This window comes from Myotis davidii, unplaced genomic scaffold, assembly GCF_000327345.1.
Source record: "Myotis davidii unplaced genomic scaffold, ASM32734v1 scaffold214, whole genome shotgun sequence".
Lineage (NCBI taxonomy): Eukaryota > Metazoa > Chordata > Mammalia > Chiroptera > Vespertilionidae > Myotis > Myotis davidii.
The window spans coordinates 1,877,078-1,882,892 of NW_006285782.1; the positions used below are offsets into that span (position 1 = coordinate 1,877,078).

Consider the following 5,815-nt stretch of genomic DNA (forward strand, 5'->3'; position numbering starts at 1 on the left):
ATGCAGACAGCTGTTCAGTCATTTGGTCGTCCCACACTAACCCCTCTGCCAGCCTGGTCACCCCACACAGCCTGCTTGTTCAGTCATTTGGCCATCCCTCACTAACCCCCAGCTGGCCTGGTCATAGGCAGCCATCTTGTGAGGGTGTGTCATTAATTTGCATATTACCTTTATTATATAGGATTTCTTTATTTTACTCATTAAAAATGATCAAAATTAAAACACAATAAGAGTAGCTATTAACTTTGTTTCCATCTTTCATAGCCTAATGAAAATCACTGTAAATAATTCTAATGTACTCCTTTAGATATACTGACTATGTACATATAAGCATATACTTACAAATATCTTTTTAAATTGAAAATGAAAAGGACTCTGCACATTGTTTTGAACTTGTCCTATTTGACTTAATATACACTAGAAATCTTTTTATCCTATCACCTATATCACTACTTCATTCTTTTTCAGAGCTGCAGCATATTTCCATCATACATATGTGCACATAATTTAACAAGACTATTGACATAAATTTCTGTGCTTTCCTGACTTTTGATATCACAATATTACAATGCACACCCTTTAACATGTGTTTCTGTGTGCTAGTACATCAGAAACACACCAATTCTCAAAAATTCATTCTGCAGAATTCACTTATTTACATATTCATCTCAAGGACTGAACAAATCAAACACATGGCCCTACAATATATTTGTGTTAAATATATGTTAGATTTATAGTGAAATAATGATTACTAATTGTGAAATGTTTTTCTGAATATTAAATATATTTATAAAACTCAACCAAGCTATGACCTTTAGTGTAGAACAAGTTGAACCTTTAAAATGACAAAAGGAAAATTGTCAGCAAATCTCATTGAAAACTCTTAAAACATTAAAATCACTCCATCCAGCCAAAACCAGTTTGGCTCAGTGGATAGAGCGTCGGCCTACGGACTGAAAGGTCCCAGGTTCGATTCCGGTCAAGGGCATGTACCTGGGTTGCGGGCACATCCCCAGTGGGAGATATGCAGGAGGTGGCTGATCGATGTTTCTCTCTCATCGATGTTTCTGACTCTCTATCTCTCTCCCTTCCTCTCTATGAAAAATAAATAAAATATATTTTTAAAAAACTGACTCCATCCAACATAAATAGCTGTAAATTTTAGTCAAAAACATAAAAAAAGATTGACAGGTACACTTTAAAAGTGACCAAAAAACACTAAAAATACCAAAATGCTAGAAAAAAAATTTTGAAAAAATTGTAGATATCAGAAAATGCTGGAAAAAAACAATTTTTAGAAAGACTAATGATATCAGAGTAAACTGAAAAATTATCCCATGACATAATGCAATTTTGTCCATGTGCATTAGAGAAATATTTTCCTGAATATATTGATACAAAGAATTGGTAAATTTGACTAGCCTATAGATTAATTGACCTAGAGCCAGTATATCTGTAGAACAAATTCCTAGAAATGAAATTGCTGGATCAAACATGGTATGTGCAATTTTTAGTTTTGACAACATTGCCAAATTGTACTTTAAAAAGTTGCACCAATCTACATTCTCATTAAAATCTATTAGAATCAAACATTTTATTCCTTATGAATCTAAAATGTAAATACTGGTCTCTCTCAGGTCCTCGTTCCCAAAATGACCAAGAAAAGAAGAGATAATTATCGTGCCAAAAAAGGCCGAGGCCATATGCAGCCTATTCGTTGCACCAACTGTGCCCAGTGCATGCCCAAACAAGGCCACTAAGAAGTTTGTCATTCGAAAAATAGTAGAGGCCACAGTTGTTAGGGATATCTCTGAAGCGAGTGTCTTCAACGCCTATGTGCTTCCCAAGCTGTATGTGAAGCTGCGTTACTGTGTAAGCTGTGCCATTCACAGCAAGGGAGTCAGAAATTGTTCTCATGAAGCCCCGAAGGACCGAACACTCCCACCCTGATTTAGACCTGTGGGTGCTGCCCCATGACCTCCACCAAAGCCCATGTAAGGAGCTAAGTCTTCAAGGAGTGAAGAAAAGTTCTCTGGGGGGAAAATAAATGCAAATTGTACTTCAAAAAAATAAAAATAAAATGTAAATACTGGAATCAGTTATTTTAAATTTGCACTTTTAAAAATTTGAGTGTGTATGTACTTTATAATGAAATAAATTCCTTTAAACTAATTAAATTATGAAAAAGCATGAAAGTATTTACACAATAAATTTTTAAATTATACAAAACAGCTTTACACTAATAAGAACAGTGTAAAATGAGTTCACATATTAATAAGAAATCAAGATAACATGCAAAAAATGAAAATGCTGTTTATTTCAGAATTTAGGAATTACCAGCTTTTTCATTTATTTTTAACAGTTATTATCATGCTGATTTTCTGTTAACAAAATGTTCTGGTGGCCTGGGAGTAAAAATAATCACAGCTTTTTATGCCACCCAGGCTTTTTATTTCCTGTCAATGGCCCACCCAGTTTTCAGTTGTCCAGTGCCAAAATTTGATCACAATCTTCAATTCAGCACTCTCTTCCATTCTCCAAACCTTGGTCATTAAATTCTATTGCTTATATTTCTTTAATTAACTCTCTCTTTCATCTCCATTTCTACTGGATAACTAATATAAGGATCTTAATGAAATCTCTCTCCTCTAGAATCCAATTTGCACACAGTTCTGTTTGATTAACTTCCCTTCACACGAGTGCTTATCAAACCTGATCATACATAACAAATCATCAGTATGGCCCTAGCTGGTTTGGTTCAGTGAATAGAGCATCAGCCTGCGGACTGAAAGGTCCCAGGTTCGATTCCGGTCAAGGGCACATGCCAGGGTTGCGGTTTGATCCCCAGTGGGGAGCGTGCAGGAGGCAGCCAATCAATGATTCTCTCTCATCATTGATGTTTCTCTCTCTCTCCCTCTCCCCTCCTCTCTGAAATCAAAAAAAATTAAATAAAATAAAAAACAAATCATAAGTATGTTGTTAAAAATGAGGATTCTGAAATAGGGTATTAGATTCTGCATTTCTAGCAAGCTCCCAGGTTATCCTGATGTTTTAACTTCATCCTTCAAGACACTCTTTAGATTAAGAAGCTTTAAATCAACTACTACCTCCTGCTCAAATTTAAATTCTTTTTCTTTTAAGTATTTTATTGATTTTTTACAGAGAGGAAGGGAGAGGGATAGAGAGTAAGAAACATCGATGAGAGAGAAACATCGATCAGCTGCCTCCTGCACACCCCCTACTGCGTATGTGCCCACAACCAAGGTACATGCCCTTGACAGGAATCGAACCTGGGACCCTACAGTCCGCAGGGCCAACACTCTATCCACTGAGCCAAACCGATTAGGGCTCAAATTTAAAATCTTTCTTGGTGCTCAAGAACCCTATCTCTCTACATTTATACTGCATAACCCTACAGCCTCACAGAATATCCTCCGTTCTCCTTTTCACAGGCCATACTCATTTTGGTTTAGTAGTCCCCATATAATGTTCCTCAATTTCCTTTCAACTTCCTTTCCCACTCCACCTACCACTCATTCAAGTACTACCTTTTTTAAAAAACCACACAAATTAACCCTGCCCTCATTCTTTACTCTTTTTCCAAATTCCTGTAATACTTCTCCAATAAATATCTGGCATATGTTGCCCTATACTATTAGAACCATCACAGAGGATTCATTATGTGCTCTGAAGACACAATCTACTTACCATTTAATGCCTAGCAATATGCTTAGCATATAATTTCTAATTTCATCTAAGTTTATGCAGAAAATCATAGTGTATGGGTGCCTCTTAAAAGAATAACAAAAACATACCATGTTTCATCTTGGAGTCCTAATATTTAAGGTCAATCTGCCACTACTGTAAGCACAAATTACACTGCCAAGATAAAAACTAGTGACTATTCAGAACAAAAAATATTAAATTTTATTTAAAATTATAGAAAATGTTAAATGAGACATTAAAATAAAGAAATTATGGGAAAGAATTCTATGAGAAAGAAATAAGAATTAAAAAAACAATTGTTTATATAAACCAACAATAAGGAACAGGAACCAAATAGAATAGATGGGGCAGGGAGTAGAGGGAAAGTTGCATAGAGAGAGGTAGGTGGTATTCCAATAAAACTAGGTAGAGTCAAAAATAAACAGAACATACATTATTTTCAAGTGCCTGTGGAACATTCATTCAAATATACAATATCTTGGGCCATAAAACAATCCTTAAAATATTTGAAAGAACTGAAATCATATTCTCTAACTATAATGGAATCCAACTAGAATTCAATAAAACTCCACACACTTGGAAATTTACCAACATACTACTGAATGATCCATGAGCCAAAAGGAAGTCTCAAAGAAAAACAAAAATACATAGAGTTAAGAAAGATGAAAAACAACATATCAAAATTTGTCAAATGCAGCTAAAGCAGTATCCAGTGGAAAATTTATAGCATTAAATGTTTTCATTAGAAAAAAAGAAAGGTCTTATATCAATAATCTTAGCTCCTACATCACAAAACTACAAAAAAGAGAAAAACAAACTTAAAGCAAGCAGAGGGAGGAAATAATTATAAAGGGTAGAGTTCAATAAAATGAAAACAAAAACAGAAAAATTAAGGAAACAAAAAGCTGGCTCTTCATAAAAAAACAATAAAATTAACAAACCTTTAGTAATATTGACAAAGATAAAAAGGGAAAAAACAGAAATCACAAATATAAAAATGAAATAGAAGATTATCACTACAGATTCCACAGCTATTAAAAGGACAACAAGGAAATACTAAGAAGAATTTTATACTCATAAATTCAATAACTTGGAAAAAAATGGACCAAGTCTTCAGAAACCACACTTTCTAAAACTCAATCAAAATGAAACAGATAATCTAAAGAGTCCTATGACCATTAAATAAATTGAATTCATAGTTTTAAGAATTCAGGAAAAAGAAACCCTCTGACTCAGATGGCTTTACTGGAAAATTTATCAAAAATTTAAAGCGTTAATTCTAATATTACACTATCTCTTCTAAAAAGAGGAAATACTTCCCAAATCATTTTATGAGGCCAATATTACTCTGGCACCAAACCCAGACAAACACTGTACACCAAAGAACAGAAACAAAAACTTCAAGCCAATATGTCTCATGAACTCAGATGCAAAATCCTAAACAAAAATTATCAGTAAATAATATCCAGAAATATATAAAAAGATTATTGGGATTTAATCTAGGTAAGCAATGCCAATTCAACATTTGAAAATCAATGTAACCTACCATAACAAAGGACTAAAGAAGACAAATTACATAATCATATCAATGACAGAAAAAGCATTTGACAAAATTCACAATAAAAATTCTCAGTAAATTAGGAATAAAAAGGGGAACTTCCTCAACTTGATAAAGAACATCTATAAAAATCCCACAGCTATCATCACAATTTAATAGTAAAAACTATATGCTTTCCCCCCCTAAGCTCTAGTACAAAGTATGGATGGCTGCTCTCATCAATCTTATTCAACACAGTTATGGAAGCTCTAGCCAGCAAATAAAGTAGGATCCTATATAATAAGACTCTAATGTGCAAATCGACTGAACAGTGGAACGACTGGTTGCTATGATGCACAATGACCACCAGGGGGCAGACACTCAATGCAGGAGCTGCCCCCTGGTGGTCAGTGGACTCCCATAGCGGGAGCGCCGCTCAGCCAGAAGCCTCTGCTGCAGGCGGGCAATAAGGAGTGAGGGGTCCTGGACTGCAAGAGCCCCAGAATGCGAGAGGGATGTCTGACTGCCAGCTTAGGCCTGATCCCCACCGTG

General features: G+C 34.9%; 1 protein-coding gene and 1 pseudogene across 10 annotated transcripts in view; one reads left to right on the forward strand and one right to left on the reverse strand.

The window, feature by feature from the left end:
• The window catches only part of CNOT4 (CCR4-NOT transcription complex subunit 4), a 162,312-nt gene that overhangs the window by 132,435 nt on the left and 24,062 nt on the right, over positions 1-5,815 (reverse strand). The window lies entirely within an intron of this gene.
• LOC102774247 lies at positions 1,570-2,070 on the forward strand (annotated as a pseudogene).